A 19704-nucleotide genomic window follows, 5' to 3' on the forward strand; every position below is an offset into this window, starting at 1 on the left:
AGGTCTGAACGAGGAAAGTAAAACTGAGTGACAAAGGACATAAAGTGCCAACATCTCTACTAGATGATTTAGGCACACTGATCTGCAAGAGATTGACTCACTCCCTTTAGAACTAGGCCGCTGCATCCCGATCAGAATGGGTTCATCCTTGGCCGCACGCACACCAAACGGCATAGGCTGTTCCTGGTGATGGATGCAGCATAGCAAACATAATATCCACACTATGGCCTCTCTAGACAGAGATGGCCTTTGATAAATTGTTGTGGCCCTTTCTGTTGGCAGTGTTGCAAAGGATGGAGACTGGAAAGAAATTACTGAGAAGGATTGAGGAACTTTCACAAAACCATTGGTGAGGGTTCATACAGGGCACATATTCTCTATACAATAGGAAATTAGACGCAGAACGAGACGGGGTGCCCTTTCTCGCCGATGCTCTTTGCTCTGGCAATGATGCCCCTAGTGTAAATCTTCAGGAGAAAAGCAAGAGATTGGGGTGTAGGTCTAAACAGTGATGCACACATGATCTCGCTATTTGCGGATAACCCACTTATTTTAAGGAAACTAAGAGGTTAGTCTTTCTGAGGTCCTGGCCATTCAGCAACGGTTTGAGGATGTGTCAGGACTCGGAATAAAAGGAAACAAGTCACGTCTGTTCCCCCTTCAGACCATGCCATTACCAGACATGGGTAGGTTGGAAATTTCCTCACTCCAAATAGGAGGCAGAAACATTTAAATATCTAGGAGCACAGGTCTATCCTGACGTAGACAAACTGCGACCAGGCAATTTGGGCAGGATGACTTCTGCATGGGCCTCTTGTTCCTTTTTTAACTGGACTCCCCATCTCACCAATGGGATGAGTGGCCACAACAAAAATGTTGCTACTTTCAAGATAGCTGTACCACTTTGTGGCACTTTCCGTAATGCTGCATGGACCCTTTTTCAGAGATCTGAATGGGCTATTGTCGGAATTAATATGGGGCCACAGCCGAAGAAGGATTGCAATAGTGTAAGGTATGCATACCTTGGGAGGAATGGGGACGGCTAACTTCAAAGCCTATTACTTGATAGCACAATTGGTGTGGTCTATCATGTGACTTGAAGGGTGGAAGATTATGAGGGGCGACTAATGAAGATGGGAATTAAGGGGAGAACGGTACTAGGGGTGTTGTTGCAACTGACCCCATGCCTGAGGACATACCCTAGAGCCCTCAGAGCAGCAATGTATTGCTGTAAGAGATATGCCAAGAAGGCAGCAATGGGACCCATTTACTTATTGGAAATTCCCCTCTGGAGTCTACTGCGACTAGAGGACCTGATGTGGGTATGTGATATAACACCATGGAAAGAGACTAGAATATCGCAGGTGGGGTCCTTTTTTGCTGGAGGTTCTCTCCTTTTCTTTGAGGAACTTATGCAGGAGTATGGGTTTATGTTGAGGTGTTTTTGGCAAACTATGCTGTGACCTGGAGTGTAAGGCAAATATGGAAGTCAGAAAACACTGAGCCAGAGAGGTCTACAATACTGTTTTATTATTGAGAGGGGAGGCATGCGGTGACAGTTCCAGTGTCTCAGATTTTGCCAGTCTTTTGTAATAACATGACAAAACTCCAACCAGATTTGGTACTGAAGTTGGGGAAAGAGATGTACACGCTCTGCAACACAAAGTATGTGACAAGGAATTCTAGATTCTAATTCACATAATGGAATTGCCTGCATCACACTTCCCTCTCACCGGCGCTTGTAGTCAAAACATATCCCGGGGAGGTTGATGAGTATCCCAGTTATCGGCAGAGTAATGCGGAGTTCTTTCACATTGTTCGGGGGTGTGCCCATATTAGACAGTTTTTTGACGGAGTTAGTGGATATGATTGGGGAGGCCACAGGCCAAGAAGTGGCGTTGAGACTGGGCACAGGCCTGCTGGGTCACATGCTAAGTAATACAGAAATGAAACAGCTTTGCAGAGTGATAGATCTGGCCAAAGTATTATTTAAGTGTAAAATAGACAAGACTTGTAAGGCACCGGAAGTGAAAACACGTTTACCTGAAAGACAATAGGCCTATGCAAGAGCTATTGGCTTTGCCAATGTGTTTTATCAATGTTGTATATCAGCATGGCTGCTGTTCAGCATGACTAAAAGTTTATGGTTTAGAGAAGAGTGGAGTGTCTTTGAGTAGAATAGAGCAGAGCGGCATAGAGTGGCAGCGAGGGGCGCAGAGTGGAACGCAGTGGAGTGTCGCCACAGAGGAGTAGAGTGGAATCTCGAAGCACAGAGTGGAGTCAAGTGTCAGAATGGAGTGTCGTAGATTGGAGTGTCAGCGTGTAGTGTCATAAGGTAGCCTATCATAAAGTGTCATGGAGGGTCGTAGAGTGGCAGAGTGGAGTGGCATACAATGGAGTAGAGTGGCCTAGAGTGTTGTATAGTGGAGAGGAATAGAGTAGACAGGAGTTGAATGTCATCGAATGAAATGTCATAAAGTAGATTGGCATAGAGTGGCCTTGAGTGGAGTAGTGGATGGGAGTGGCATAGATTGGAGTTATGCAGAGTGGAATGTGCATGGTATGGTAGCACACTGCCATTACAGACAACACATTTTCAATTGAAATGACCATTACATTTGCCTAGACATTCAGTTTTACTGATAAAGCTATTCAGCGCACAAATGATAATGTGTGGAAATGGCATAACCATGTAAATTGATTTGATCATAATAAAATATGTTATCTCCACACTTCAAAATTACCACAAAAAAATGTTTCATTTGTGCTTTCCTAACTCTGATACACTGTGAAATCTTTGCACAGTTAATTTACAGACATTTATATTTTGTTGTGTGCTAGAAAAAATAACATCTTACAGTCTTTCCTCTCACTTTAGTACCCAACATGATGGTCACATAAATCCTCTTACTTTGAAATCAGACAGTCAAAAGTAAGCATCGAGATTGTTTGTTTGGAAGACTGGACCACTGTCTTTGAATGTACAGCAAATGTGACACAGTAAGAACAAAGTTTAAAGGCCGGTTTACAAAAAATGAGCACTGGTGGAAGAATACAGGGAGAGATGGTGAACAGGCTATGCTCCGTGTGAGGAACAAAGACATGCTGGAGAGCCTAAATCAAATAAAGACAGCAAATAAAATACAAGCAAAGTCAATGGTAAGCAATGGGTATAATGCATTCCCAGGGAAGCTCTTTGAGTGTCCCCAAGATGTCTTTGCAAACCCGACTGCTCTGCAGACTGGCAGGCTTCAACCTAAATATGGGTAACAGCTGAGACAGAGGCTTTTAGCATGTTGCGCAGGTATGGAGGCAAAGTCACTGATATATGGAATTTGATCTTGCTCGCTCTTGATGCCAAATTGAATAAAAATCCGTCTTGACCCAGGCTGTACAGAAGTGAATAGTGGTATTGATTGTACATTTTAAGTTTGTAATGCTGACTGGTTAAAAGAAAAGAAAATGTTTTATTTGAAGACGGACTTGGAAAAAAAAAAATACTAAAATCTCCCAATTGAGAACCTCACTCAACTGATGCATACAAAAAACATATTTTTAAAGCAAATCAAATGTTATCAGATCATACATTGACCTAAAACAAAAACTAAAAAGATGTTTTAAATAGTGAGAGTCTACTCACCCTCCTTTGGAGAGAAATACTGTGTGTTCTAATGACAAACATGAGAGGTTCTCCACACTTTGTGAGGAGAGTTTAAAGATAGAACTCCCCGACTGAGATGAGGAGAATCGATTTGACAGCGAACAGAAATCTAGGGCTACATGGACTTACTTCAGAGAAGTCACACTAATTGTAAACCACGCCTTTGTCCCAGTTCCTAGCATTCATTCCCTGTACACTTCTCAAAAGAGACAAGCTTTTCCATTGCACCCCACTGGGCAAACTAATTAACAACTCCTCAAATACTGCACGTGCGGCTGTCCCTTACTGTCGGGATGAGATAGAAATCCCAGCAACTGAAAAATCAAAGAGCAGATCAAGAGGGTCTGAACAATTTCCCACCAGTCTCTTACATCTCCATTTTGGCAACAGTCCTAGACAGCTGAATGGAGGCTCAATCTAGACTTTTTGAGTTGACCTTGTAGTTTAAGTCCATTCTAGTTTCAGGTGAGGATGCTGCACAGAGTGCACAGAACTAAAAAATAAATGCACTTTCCCTACAAGGGAAAGAAGAATTCTCTCTCCTTATAAAGCACTCCAAGCTCCTGAAAATACTCAAAGAAAACAAGCATTGGCAAAGCCAATAGGTCCCGCCTTTGGGACTTATTGACTTTGCAATGGCCTTTGGGGATGATGTACAGCATCAGAAAGATGCTGTGCAGCAAGGTGAAATAAAAAGGCATGGTGATGCCGCCACATCATTTTGTAGGTGTGTGCATGCACGATGATGTGTATGCACACATGCACCATTTGTTTCTAAATTTAACAACTCGAGATGGATCGGTAATTAAAACTAAAAAATTAAATAGAAGTAGAGCAAAAGTACCTCTTGTTTGTTTAAGTTGGAGGGTGTTAAAAATGGGGGTCTCTAGTTGGCAGTGGCTTGCACCCTGCCCAAGTAGGGACCCTTATTCTAGTCAGGGTAAGGGGATTACACAGTTAAGATAACCTCTGCTCGCCCCCTTGGTAGCTTGCCACAAGTAGTAAGACTTTTCTAATGGGCAATGCATAAAGCATTTGTACATAAACACACAGTATCAGTGAAAACACTACAAAAGGGCACCACACCAGTTTAGAAAAATAATCAATAATTATCTAAGGAAAACGAGATCAAAAACGACAAAATCTAACATACACAAGCAAAGATATCACTTTTAAAAGGTTCAAAATAGTACAGCCTATAGCATGGGTACTCACAAACTTTCTCTACTCTAGGGGGCCAAATTAGCAGTGTGGTTTTTGCCCGGGGGCTGCACCGGTGGGGGCGGGTCAGTGAGGGCGGGTGGAGGGGGGGTCTGTGGGGACGGGGCTAGAGGGAATGATTGACCTCTACTGTTCACAAAGAGTTTAATTTCAGGAAGCAATGCGATGAAATGCTCCAGAACCTTCCCTTTGCTTAGCCAACGCACGTCAGTGTGTATATTCCGCTTAAGATTCCTGCAGCATTGCTTTAATAAGTTAATGGTTCAGAGGTATGGCACGGATAAAATTGATAATTTTCACTGCACCTTTTATGACATTATTCAGTTCTCCATGCTTCAATTTTGCACACAATATTTCCTGGTGAATAATGCAGTGATAGTCTATCACAGTCTGTCCTATGAGCTTCTTTTTAAGCATAGATACGAAGACTCTATCATGGCCTACAAAGGCAGGAGCCCCATCTGTTGTTATGCTGACAAGAGTGTTCAGTGGTATGTCATTTGTTTTAAAGTAATTGTACATGCTGTCCAGTATATCTTCTCCTGTTGTGTGTCCTTGTAGTGGTAGAAGGCACAGGAGCTCTTCTCTGGGATGAAGCGATTGGTCCAGATACCTCACACAAACCAATAACTGGGCCACATCGCCTATGTCGGTGGACTCATCCATGGCAATTCTGAAAAACGGTGACTCTCTGACTGCTTTGATCACCTGCTCCTGGACGTTTTGTCCCATTGCCTCTATTCTGCGTGCACACGTAGATTCTGATAGCTGCAATGCACTGATTTCCTTTAAAATGCTGATTTTATTAGCGTAGTTGTCAAATAAAATTTCGGCCGCTGAAAGGAAACATTTCTTCATCAGCTCTGCATCTGTGAATTTTTTTTGTGTTTGGCAAGCAAGTAGCATATTTTGAAAGACGCTTCTGTTACAGCCTCAGATTCCTTCATCTTGCAAAGGAAGATCTTCTGCTGGGAAAGAAGAGCTAGCTTTAAGAATGCCACTTTTACAGAACACAGTTTTGAGTTCAGTGGGAAGTTTGCAGTGTATCCAGAGTGCCGCGTTTTGTAGTGCCGTTCCAGGTTATACCTCTTAAGAACATTTGCGTTCTCTTTGCAAAGCAAACAGGTGGATTTTTCTTTTGGGCATTCTAAAAACGAGTACCCTTCTTCCCATGCTTCCTGGAAGGTCCTTCGTTCACTCTGTATCGATCTGGGTCATTTGCAAGGCTTGAAAACTGGACTGCAGGCCATTGCGGAGCTCTCCAGCTAGTTTGTTACTATGCAATAAGTAACAAGGACCAGGAATCTGATTTTGTACCCGACGAACAATGGACCGACACCGCTCAATGAGCGATGGAGCAGCACGCACCACGACCATTGGACTGACATGCCTCACGACCGATGGACCAACACCGTGTCACAACCGCTGGACCCACACCACTTCTCGCAACAGATCTGTGAGCAACACCAAAGTAATGTTTTGTTTAATCATACAAAGTAATGGGTAAACCTGTAAATGAAAAACAGGAGGCTTTCCTAAAGCCAGTGGTTTATGCAGGAAATGTGTCACTCAATAGGGATTTGAAATAAATGGCATGCACACACACACACACACACACACGTATATACAAGCACATGTTCACCCGTAGGTATCTTGGTGCTGAATAACAGGTGTTTATTGCTACCCAACTCATTTTATTTACCTCAAAGGGATGAAAGGCAGAACCCGCCAGGATTTGAACCTGTGACCATGAGGTAGCACACAGGCCCCTGCAGTGGACACATTAGTCCACTGAGACACCAGACCTGGCATGCACACAATACAAGGCTACAGAGTAGAAACACATGTGGAAGGAGCTAATCTGGACAGCACTATTTGGTGTGGAGCAGCTGTCAAACTAAAGGAATCTGAAAGGCTCAGATACAATGGTCAGGCCTGTAGAGAGGGGATGGGCGAGGAGAGAGGATGGGCGAGGGGAGGGGCCAGGTTTCAGTTGGGGGTTAGTAGAGCGGGCAGAGAATCAGAGGGCAGGAATAACCTGAAGATTGGGCCAGTGGGCAGAGTCAGGTGTGGCCAGAAAGAGCAAAAAATCACAATCTTTAGTATTTGTTTGGCATTTCATTGCCCAGTTACAGCTTATTATGTTATGAAATTCAACCAATGGATACATGTGTTTATTTAACCCCTTCGCTGCTGGCCCGTTTTCACCGCTGTGCGGTAAACAAACGAACAGGGCGGGTCCATGACGAACCCCAGCCGTCATCCGCACACGAGCACCGCGGAGCGTGACGGCTGGGATTCGTCACCAGCATGCGAAGGGTTAAGGTTTAATATGAGTTATTGACATTAAAATACATTCACAAAGTGAATATGTTCCCAATCACAGAAATGTTCCAATTGCTCTTAAAAGTGGATTCACAAGCCATTTGTCTCTGTGGCATGCGGTTTCTGTCTTTAGTACTTCTTGTTCCTTTTTCCACAAGAGCAATTAAAACATGAATGGGAAAATATCCTACTTTGCAAATGTTTTCCACATAATTATGGCATATTTGACAAATAATACATCATCTGCTGCTTAATCTGACAATTTTAACAAAACATTGTAGCTCAACGTTGCTCTCTATGCCAGCTGATTTGCTGCATTCTTAAATATCTCCAGCTAGTTGAAAGTAAAAACAAGGATGCAAGGCAAAGCTGCCACAAATTTAAACTATAAAACATTCAAGGTCACGCACAAAGCTACCTTAAAACAGGATCAACCAAAATACACCCATCAATGAAGGACAATTCACTTCACAAACAAAAGAGAGAAGTCCTATTAGTTTTAAAAAATTACTATCGGGAGAAGAAAAGCACCTTTTCACAAACAACTAAAATGTGACACAGCCCCTAACCAGAAATAAGAGGAAAACGAAAAGTTCAGAACCTTAGGATGGAATCACTAACCAGCCAGAGCAAGCTTTGGCAAAGCCAAAAGGTCTGGCCTTGACAAGATTGCAGTGAATTGAATGCTTGCTGCCGTCAGTGACTGGGCCTTTTTTGGCCCAGTCACTGAAGGGGAACAGGTGCACTCGCCTAAATTCTAAATGTGTTTACATTTTATAATCATGGCTAGTGACAGTGTTTTCAATATTGTAACATAGCAGCAGCTCACTAATATTACTGCAAGTAATGTATGTGACACCACTCCCATTTCTCATATGCGAGTTCCTGTTTTCATCTAACATTATTACAATGGCATGTGAGACAGGTGGGGAGAAAGAGAGATGATGAGAGTCTTGCGAAAAGGTGCAGGGTGAAAGAGTCACACATGGGGAAAGTAAGGAAGAGACAAATGGAGAAACAGATGAGAGACCATCACATTGCATACTAAAATAGGATCCTGTGCTTACCTCTGCAGCAACTTTCCTTTTCACAACAAGAGGCAGTGCTGTCTGTTACACGTAAGGGATGTGTTGAATGCATGCCTGGCTTATAACATGGCAATACTGGTAACAGCTCCTATTCTTAGGCGTAATGCGGTCTGCCATTTGAGGACATATCAGTCGGCAAGTCATTTGTCAATTTTGCAAATATTAAATGACATCAGCCTACAAAAATTACCGGTATGACGTCTGATAAAAGTAACTGCCAAAACATGCTGGTCTTTCAATACCGTGCCTTGGGGTTGTGATTGAATAACATGTTTGCACGGCGGGTATAGAAACACATAAACACACATATGCTCCCCCACACAGCCGAGCCAGTGCACATTGAGGATAACGAAGGTGTGTGTCATTTATGTGTAGGGCAGAACTAGCTGGCAAGCAACTGAGGATGTGCATAAACTTGGGGTCGGGGCGAAGACGTTCTCTGCATCAAGTACGTTCTTTACATATTTGAATTCTATTTTAGAGCATTACTCTTACGTTACATTTCGTATCATATTTTACAGTATTAGACACAGTGAGAGGATTGCCCAGACTCTTACGATTTCAGTCAGGTGCCGATCCGGCGATTAGAACCTAGATTCCCAGGTTTCGAAATAAATTGTTTAGCTACTAGGCCATATCTCCTCCCTTTTGAATAATTTAGTTAAATCCAATCTTCTCTTTAAGCATGCATGTCAGCGGTGTTGTTTCTCATCTTAAATTTTTTCAAAGGATATCTGTTTTCCTATTCACAAACAGTAGATTTCAGAGGAAGTTAGTCCTAAATACTGCACCATGACTAAACTGCTGGTTATTTGACGAGCTACAAGCAAACTGTTTCCGGGAGCTGTGGGGCTCTAGTTTAGACATTTGTTTTTTACATACCACCAGATATAACCTGCCATGATGCATCCGCTGCATTATTAGACTGCCAGTTGCATTTCAGTGACTGCCCTCAACAGTATGACCTTTACACAACAGAAGCGGGCACAAACATGAAATGTTAGTGTTTGGTTTCCATCTCGAAGCTCCAAGCCGTGTCGGTGCTTCACAAGCAGGAAATGGGAAGTTTCAGCAAAATATCTTTAATATTCGGTTACAACCCATTGTACTGCCCGCGGTTAAACGTACCTGCAGCTAAAGTGACGCTGAAGATTTTCCGGCTGCAGGGAAGATTCTCCGGGGCTACGAGGACGTCAACGTCATCACCAGGGACAAACGAAGCTTCTTAAAAGGTCCTTTAAAAGTCAGCTGAAAAATTGCCAGTTACAGCTGACTTTTAAAGGGTCTGTGCTTCGCGCCGGGTGCCGTGTGTGACGTCACAGAGGCTCATGCCAATCAGAGGCAAGCAGTAAGCAGAGAAGATGGTTGCAGGAGCAAACATAGTGAATACATATTGAATACGTATTTACTAATTATGCTCCTGCGGCCATCTTCTCTGTTTACAGAAAGGAACTGGCATACTGTATGTATGTGTGTGATTGTATGCAACAAGGTCCACGGGCTGTCAATGAAGGCCGGACGGGCCGCTGGAGGCCCGTGGGCCGCACTAGGAGTACCCGCGGCCTATAGGAAACTATGAATGCGTCACTTTTATCACAAAAGTGCCTCCGGAGCGTCAAAATCAAAGACGAAAACAGGTGCAGGAGAAATGATGCACCTGAAAAACAAAGCGATGCGTCCATTCCTTACTCTCAGGAGAGGTGATGCATCAATTCCTTGCTGCCAGGGGAGGTGATGCATCGATTTCTTACTGCTGCGCAGAGTAGGTGATGCATCAATTCCTTAATGCGGACACACAGCCTCAGTTCCTTACTGCCGGGCTATGCAGATGAAAAACTTAGTGCACAGGTGCGATTCATCGGAAATCTAGACACGCTGAATTGATGTGGAGGGGAACAGGCGCTGGGTTAATTTTCCTGCCCTGAAGCAGGTGATGCGTTGATTCATTCAGCCTCACAAACGGGCCTGCGTCTGAGCGGGTGCCTTGGACGTCGGAGACACGGTGCTCGGGAATCAGTCGGTGGTGATCTTTTAGCCGCACTGCAGGTGCTGCATCAGGAGAAACAGGTACTGAAGGTCAGTATGTGGATTTTTGGGCTTCTTTGTAGCAACAGCCACCTCCAAGGGTCCAGTACTGGAATTGGCACCACTTGGCAGGTCAGAACTCCCAGCGGATGAGTTCTGGGGCTGCAGATGAAGTCTTTGATGGCCCGGAGACTTCTTAGCAGGAGGCAAACACACACAAGCCCTTGGAGAACCTTGTCAAACATGATACAAAAAACAAAGTCCAGTCCTTTCACTGCCCAAGACAGAAGCAGCAAGCAGTAGGCCAGTACGGCAAAGCAACAAGTAAAGTGGCACTTCCCCCTCCTACAGCATCCAGTTCTTCTTCCTGACAGAATTTCCTCTTAGTCCACAAGTGTTCTGAAGTTATGGTGTCACAGTTTCAGTACTTATACCAGTTTCTGCCTTTGAAGCAGGCGAATCTCAAGGGAAAGTATTTGTAGTGCACAAGACCCTGCCTTTCCCTCACCTTGCTCCAGACACACTACAAGGGGGTGGTGACAGATCTGTGTGAGGATAGCCATAGTTCTATTCAGGTGTCAGTGACAACTCATCTCACCACTCTAGCACAGAAAGACCCAGCAGCCTGGTGATGGGCCAACAGGATATGCAGGGCACACCTCAGCTGCCTTTGTGGGACTGTCTAGAATGAATCCACAAACAGCCAAACTGTCAGTCTAAACCAGACATGGATTCCACAGGCAGGCAGAGGCACAGAATGGCCACTCTCTTAAAGTGGCATTTTCAAACATGCAATTTAAAAACCAACTTCACTAAAAAATGTATTTTTAAATTGTGAATTCAGGGTCCTGAAACTCCAAATCCATATCTATTGGAAGTTACACTTGTAAGAGGTTACAAGGCAGCTCCAATGATAACCAATGGGAGAGATAGTCCTTGCAATAGTGATAAGTGAAATACTGCTAATTTCGTTATCAGGACATGTAAAATACACCAGTACATGTCCTACCTTTTAAATACACTGCACCTTGCCTATGGGGCTACATTGGGCCTACCTTAGGGGCGTCTTGCATGTAGTAAAAGGGAAGGTTTCAGCCTGGCAAGTAGGTGCCCTTGCCAGGTTGGCATGGAGGTTTAAATCTGCCCACACAGACACTGCAGTGGCAGGCCTAAGCAATGTGTGCAGGGCTACTCATGGGTAGCAAAACCAGTGAAGCAGGCCCTCTAGTAGCATTTGATTTATAGGCCCAGGACACACAGAGTGCACTTTACTAGAGTCCTATAAGTAATTCAAATATGCCAGTCATGGATAACCAATCACAATTTACACAGGACGCATTTACACTTTAGCACTGATCAGCAGTGGTAAAGTACCCAGAGTTCTAAAACCAGCAAAAACCAAAAACAGCACACAGTCAAAAACAGGAGGTCAGAAGCAAAAAAGACAGGGGGAAAAACAAGCCAAAGAGGTCAGGTTTAACAGAGGGCAAAACAGCACTTTGCTGTCTGGTTCTGCACCAAAAAATAAAAATTAAATACATTAAATAATCTTAAAAGAAAAAAAAACTGTGGGGGCAATGGAGGTACTTAATGTGAAGTTTGCGGGGGAGTAGAAAAGCAGCACACGAGGAAGAGCTATACAGAGGTGGGTAGCTAAGCAAATGAGCAAGAAAGCAACACAGAGCACATAGGTTGGTGGGGGTAGAAGCACACGAAAGAGAGAGAGAACTTACAACAGAAAGAACTCATCAATATGAAGCATGGTGGATGGGATAATTTGGAGGGCCAGAAGCACACTAAGGAGGGTGCTGGAAAACACGCACTAAGAGATGCTTAAGCAAAAGAAACAAGCATTGAAAAGGCCGACAGGTCTTACGTACGTGAGGTATTGGCTCTGTCAATGGTATTTGCCACATGGCTGAAAGTTAACTAAAATAAGCACTTTCAAGCAGCCAGCTCTTGCCACATCATAGTGTTTTTTAATGGCAGGAGGCAACACAGAGGGGTGGGGAAATGTGATATGATGCAGCCAGCTGCGTCCGCAACATAGCATTCTTTTTTATGGCAGGCACGGAGTCCAACAATGGAGTAAGTGGTTAGGGTAATACAAACGGAAGGCGAGAAGATGGGGGGGCAAGGCAAAACAGACAACGAAGGAGGCAAGGTGGGACAGGTCAACTTGAACAATGAACATAGAGGGGAGGGAGGGTGAAGGCAAGCTAACATGTACAATGAACAGGTGGAGGGTGGGTCGAGGGCAAGCCACCACAGACAATAAATGGGAGGGGGGTGCAAGTCAACACAGGAAACAAAGAGGGGAGGGACAAAGGATGGGGGCAAGCAAATACAGACAACAAATGGAGGGAGGGTTGGGGCAACCAGATGGAGAGGGGAGAAGATAGGGGGGGTAAATTAGGGAGTCAGCTAAAAAAAAAAAAAGAGTTCTTAAATCTAAAGAAAAAATAGTGCAAATGAGGGTGACAATGCTCACTGATATGAAACAAAATGTCTGGAATAGACCGCACATGCACCGTCTAGGCATGACCTAAAAAGTAGTTCCCTAAAAGTGAGAAATGGAAGGATACAAGCATGTCAAGCCAGAGGATGCAAAATATGGAACAAATTGGACAAGGAAAGCCATTGAATAAGAAACAATAATTGTTTGACCTTATTGTCATTCTCTTTTGCTTAACAACTGGCAGGCTGTAAACCCAGTGTAATTTCTTGGTAATCTCATAATAGGTCTTTTCCAAACAGACAGCATAAGCTAAACGGCACCTGTACTCTGCTGGATCGCATACTAGTGTGAAAACCAATGTCAGTACACAAATCGCTCATCCCAACCCCTTCACAATCTAGCAAGGTGTTCCTCGAGGTTCCTATCTCTCACCTGCTCTCCTCAGTCATTTTAAGGATCTTTTATCTCCAGCCTCAAATACTCCAAAACCTCGGAAGGCCTCAATGCGCATGGTACTCACAGCTATTTGAAAATGTCCTCCATTAAAGATTGACCCTAAAAACCTAGGTTTTGGCTGACGGACGAGTCAGGGAGGATGGGGCATTAAAACCCGGAAGCCGCTTCAGACAGGGCTTCTCCTAATCTCCTCCATCTAACTGCTCCACCCCTGCTGCAGGCTGGCTCAACGCACTCCACTGCGTTGAACGACTAAACCTGCATTGTAGGAAGCACAAATCTCTTCGCTTCATCTTATACAAGAATGTATCCTACCAACGCAAGTCAACTCACTGGCCACTTAGGGTCCTACGAGGTATTATAGTTCACATCCCAGAAGATGAATTCCTACAAGTGACTCAACCCCTTGTACTATCGACACGGACCCTCTCAAAGTTGCCCAGCGTGGTGCTGTAAAACTGATAACTGGTTCAAGAAAATCAGAATTTGTTCCCTAATTTTGATGATGCACTGGTTCAAGTAACTCGGATGATGCAAAACAAGGTACCAATTTCTATTATAATTCATAAATGACAGGCTGGACTGGAAAGTGCTGTTCTGCTGAAATGGAGGTAATCCTACCATAAAGGAAATAACTTCAGCACCTACAGACCCCAACATTATGCACTTAAATACCGCTTTTAACCACCCCAAAACTAAGCGTGGGTGGAGTTCAGCTATGCGGAACTCTGCGAAGTGACCAAAATACTCTGCTGCACTATGCAGAGTTCCGTGATCAGCGGAGTGTGCTTGGTAATGCCTGTTTGCATTGATTGTCAGCGCTGTGTGTTTGTCCTGCGCATTAAAATCAACACAAACTGCATTATGTGCAGCGCAAAAGGGAGCTGCTTCTTCACTGTCGCTCGAGAAGATTTTCCACTCGAGCGGCAACTTTCTCAACGTGAACAGACGGTTTCTCAAAGCGAGTGGTCGCGACCCCCGCGAGCGCCTTTATTGAGAAATCCGACGCCCGATTTGAGAAATCTCACCGGAGGTTCGAAGTTTCCTGCTCGCACTCCCCTACTTGACGTTGGGGTTCGCAAACAAAAATCTCGCCCGAAGGTGGAGTCTCCTCGCTAACTTGATATTGGGGGGGGGGGCAAGGAAAAAAACTTTGCTCCACATTTTTCAGAACTCCGCGTGCTCCACGAAAAACTCTAGAAACTCCGCGAGCGGAGAGGAGTTCACTGCCAGGCTTACCCAAAACGGTTAGTTACCATGAAACTGATGGGATTAGGCAGACAGCTGAGCTCACAGGATGACGCGGATAATAATATAAAAAAGAAAAATGTAGGCGTTTCCAAATATGAATGAACCACAGGTGGTCCATACGGCTCCCATTTGGAGGATAACGGTGGTGGCAGCACCCACCGAATGCTTCCCCAGAATCAGGTCCGTCCGGAACTCTGTATTATATTTCAGGTTGTTCTGGTCCCTCCGCTAATGTCCAGAACTCCGAAGCTTCTCAGGCGAGTTGCTTGTCAATTCAGGATTTTGCTTTGCATTCTGGGACTAATAGTGCTGGGTTTCCCATTATAAAATCACGGTTCCAAAGCAAAAAGCGTAGCCTGTGTGATCTATACACACGGAACTAGGAAACGTGAGAGCTCTGTGGTGTCCACACTTGCAGCGGAGCATCCTTTATCAAACCCCTGTTAATGTAATGGCCATCGTGGCACTGTTAACTCTGTCCACCCCAGTACAGTAACAAACCATCCATCCAGTGTTCGAGTCTTTGACCAGTAAATTAAACACACACCTCTGCAGCGAGAGCTTACCTCGCTGAGCAAGCCAAGGGGCTCACATGCAGCAGTGCCCCCAATTGCAAAATCCCTCAATATTTCCTCCCTTCAAACACACACCATAACCGGTACCCACCCAGAGAACCCTGACTGTGTCCTCAACCCTTTCTACATCAGAGCTGACATAAAGTTATTCGCCCTTCTTCAGTATGTACCCCAGCAGGCGTGCCCCTCACTCACTGTGTTCTTATTAAAGCCCATGCCCTCCACAGGTACTAGTAGCCCGGCCAGGACAAACCTGCATCATTCGTACTAACACACCACAAGAAGAATCCTCGACTGTGCATCGGGGGAGACACACCGGAGATACCCCCTCGGAGGGCTGGCGGATATTGAGTCCCGTGAACCAAAACCTTACCTGTCTCTTTTGAGGGTGCCTGCCGGTGTCCTCCGCCTCATGCCCGCACAGGGCTCCCCAACAGCTCCTGAGTGTGTTTTCCTGCCTTGCTGTGACAGCATCACTTCCGCCATCGCTCGCTTCCCCTTGCCCCGCCTCTGAGGGAATTTCCCAGTGGCCTGTGATAGGCAGCGCTGGTAGTTGCAAAACAATGTGGTGCAGCGAGCAGCTAAAGTCATTGGGAAATAATATTAGTGATTGTGGTGCGTCCGTGGTGGGAAGGGAACGTTTGGGAGTACGTGTGAGAGGGGAGATTAAAGGAAACAACCTCGGACTGTTCGGGGCAACGCGTTCTGCTTACATGATGAGTGTGAGCTCAGCTTCAGATGCATGATGGGTCGTGTAGTTTCCTTGCGAGGGTAGTTAATCGTACCCAGATTGTGTTTTTGTTGCATGTTCGGATTTATAGTTCTCCTGCAAGAACGAGTTAAAAGTAGGGCTAAAAGTCTTAGAAGGCACATCGAAAAACCGGAACTGGAAGACCCGTTCACCGATGGATCAGGGCACACGAGAAATTAGAAAAGGCAGCAAGTGGAAGCGTGTCTGGAGTTCCGTCAATCCCTCTGACAATCCCCCCTTCATATTCAGAATGTGTGAGGATCCCACCAGCCGCAGCAGATTTTCCAAGTTGGAAAAGTTACATGGTCTCTGCGGGTGACCCTCGAGGTATCAGGACTTTGCATGCTAGGTGTGAGGTGGGCATCAAACCTCGGCATTACATTCACATCGCCTTCTTCGAGTTGTAGTACCGCATGTTTTACGTTTCAGATTCATTTTAGTGATAAGCAAATAATGCAATCACAGTAAAACTCGTCAAAAGTATATTACTATACCATATACTATGATATATACTTTGAGTAGTGATTGTGTACAAGTGTGACACGCAATTAGATTAAACGTGTTTAAACATACCTACTATACGAACATCTACTTTGACTCCCAAACAGTCTCGCCTGTAAACATTTGAACAGATGCAACAGCGCCAATCTAATTGCATGGCATAGCGCACGCGCATTCTAATAATTTTCTAATAGGTTGGCTAACAATGTCTGACCTTATTTGCGGGCTGGACTGGTCCACATGACAGAGACATAATAGATTTACATCTGTATGGGCAGGGCACAAGTCCGGGGCCGCGCAGGTGGACGGCGTCCAACCACTGTTTTCACAGCGTGGACGCCGTACACCCTGCCAAGAACGTGGGGCCCTACAGAAGTATGCTGAACAGCAGCGCCTGCACGTTGTCTGTTTTCCATCTGCAACACACTACAGGCAGGGAGGGGGCTTTCTTAGTTCAGACTCCTGCTGGTCCCATAACAAAGGCCGAATCCGAGGGGTCATCAGGCCTCCTTTTGTTTGAGTCTCTTTGCTGGGAGCAGTCAGGCCCCTCACACCTTGGTAGCACTTCACACATATTTTAAGGAGGCAGCGATTCACTTTGTTCAGGCTCTGTTTACAAGGTATCCATGCACTGTAAGAATGTCAGATGTGATGGTCTTTCCCAGTATTTACACAAATTAAATGTAATTAAGATAGTGTTTACTACCCCGGAGGAAATAATTTAAGTGCCATTATGTTTTCCTGTATAGCACCACTCATCCTAATGCAGGGTGTCAGAACGCTTTACATCACACTTACATATTAAATTTACACTAAATCGTATGTATTTGTAAATCACTGTACAGGGTGTGTTACATAAAACAGTGGAGATTACAAGGTGTCACATATCATCTTTCATAGCTCACTGTGCTATGTTAAAAAGTTTACAGTGCAACTGCAAGTAACATAAGGATCTCTGTGTTCAAAGCAGTAACCCACTTACCTAGCTACATAAAATAAAATCTGTCTTTTGCATTTTACATGATGTGCTTTGCATTAACCCTCTGTGCTACTTTGAGTCAAAACTGAGGCTAGACAAAACATAGATCTTTCCAGCAAGTGCATTAACCTAATTCCAGAGTTATTTTACCAATATTATTCATTCAGATTTACTGGAACACTCAGATCTCGGCAACAGGTGCCTTAACCCCATAAGATATTTTAAAATTCAGTCTTTGCAACCAATTAACCAGAACAGATTTACTGTCAGTCTTCTTCTTGTTGCTACTTTCTTTGTGGAAGAGTTTAAATAAAAATAAATGTATAAATTGAGGCCCAGATTTTGCATCCGGGTTAAGTCACTTTTCTGGCATAACCCTGACGTAAAATCTATCGTCCTAACTCTATCGCTCTCACTCTATCTATCTATCGCCTTTACTCTATCTATCTATTTATCCATCTATTATCTATCTATCTATCTATCTATCTATCTATCTATCTATCTATCTATCTATCTATCTATCTATCTATCTATCTATCTATCTATCTATCTATCTATCTATCTATCTATCTATCGCCCTCACTCTATCTATCTATAGCCCTCACTCTATCTATCTATCTATCTATCTATCTATCTATCTATCTATCTATCTATCTATCTATCTATCTATCTATCTATCTATCTATCTATCTATCTATCTATCTATCTATCTATCTATCTATCTATCTATCTATCTCCCTCACTCTATCTATCGTCCTAACTCTATCTATCGCCCTTACTATCTATTGCCCTCACTCTATCTATCTATAGCCCTCACTCTATCTATCTATCTATCTATCTATCTATCTCCCTCCCTCACTCTATCTATCGTCCTAACTCTATCTATCGCCCTTACTATCTATCTATCGCCCTCACTCTATCTATCTATCGCCCTCACTCTATCTATCTATCGCCCTCACTCTATCTATCTATCGCCCTCACTCTATCTATCTATCACCCTCATGCTATCTATCGCCTCACTCTATCTATCACCCTCACTCTATCTATCGCCCTCACTCTATCTATCTATTGCCCCTCATTCTATCTATCTATCTATCTATCTATCTATCTATCTATCTATCTATCTATCTATCTATCTATCTATCTATCTATCTATCTATCTATCTATCTATCTATCTATCTATCTATCACCCTCACTCTATCTATCGCCCCTTGCTCTATCTATCGCCCTCACTCTATCTATCACCCTCACTCTATCTATCACCCTCACTCTATCTATCGCCCTCACTCTATCTATCGCCCTCACGTTATCTATCAGTGGAGAAGTGTGGCTCACTGGTTAGAGGAGGCAGACCTGGAAGCAGAGGTCAGCCCGGGACCAGGGTTCAATTCCCGGCTCGGCGGGGTCTTGAGTCCTAAAATGTCCATGGACTCGACAATTCTCGCTCCGGTGCCTACTCAATTCACGGGTTCACACTCTGCGACTCTGGGCAATAGCTTGCTTAATCTCCACAACGGCCCCTCGCGGCGGGATGCCTGGCTTTCACCTTGTGGATACCCTGCCGGGGTTATCTCACAGGGGAATACCAGGACGGGTTCCCTAAGCAAGCGCTTAGAAACCGCTTGGTGATTTGCGCTATATAAATTCCTGTACATTTACATTTGCATTTATCACCCTCACGCTATCTATTGCCCTCACGCTATCTATTGCCCTCATGCTATCTATCGCCTTCACTCTATCTATTGCCCTCACTCTATCTATCGCCCTCACTCTATCTATCTATTGCCCCCACTCTATCGCCCTCACTCTATCTGTCGCACTCACTCTATCTATCTATCGCCCTCACTCTATCTATCTATCTATCTATCTATCTATCTATCTATCTATCTATCTATCTATCTATCTATCTATCTATCTATCTATCTATCTATCTATCTATCTATCTATCTATCCCTCTCACTCTATCTATTGCCCTCACTCTATCTATCTATTGCCCTCACTCTATCTATCACCCTCACTCTATCTATCTAATGCCCTCACTCGATCTATCTATCGCCCTCACTCTATCGTCCCTCATTCAATCTATCTTTCTATCTATCTATCTATCGCCCTCACTCTATCTATCTATCGCCCTCACTCTATCGCCCTCACTCTATCTATCTATCGCCCTCACGCTATCTATCGCCCTCACGCTATCTATCGCCCTCATGCTATCTATCGCCTTCACTCTATCTATTGCCCTCACTCTATCTATTTATCGCCCTCACTCTATCTATCTATTGCCCTCACTCTATCTATCTATCACCCTCACCCTATCTGTCGCACTCACTCTATCTATCGCCCTCACTCTATCTATCTATCTATCGCCCTCCTTCTATCTATCTATCAGCCTCACTCTATCTATCTATCACA

At 44.3% G+C, this 19704-nt stretch overlaps 1 protein-coding gene across 4 annotated transcripts in view; it reads right to left on the reverse strand.

Moving 5' to 3' along the window:
- The window catches only part of TNIP1 (TNFAIP3 interacting protein 1), a 236128-nt gene extending 220556 nt beyond the window's left edge, over positions 1 to 15572 (reverse strand). For all 4 annotated transcript variants that reach the window (XM_078653618.1, XM_078653616.1, XM_078653617.1 and 1 more), the window contains exon 1: positions 15434 to 15572. The gene's annotated coding sequence lies outside the window, so the exon portion shown is untranslated. The remainder of the gene's footprint in view (positions 1 to 15433) is intronic.
- Positions 15573 to 19704: the final 4132 nt, after the last annotated feature.

This window comes from Lissotriton helveticus, chromosome 7, assembly GCF_964261635.1.
Source record: "Lissotriton helveticus chromosome 7, aLisHel1.1, whole genome shotgun sequence".
NCBI lineage: Eukaryota > Metazoa > Chordata > Amphibia > Caudata > Salamandridae > Lissotriton > Lissotriton helveticus.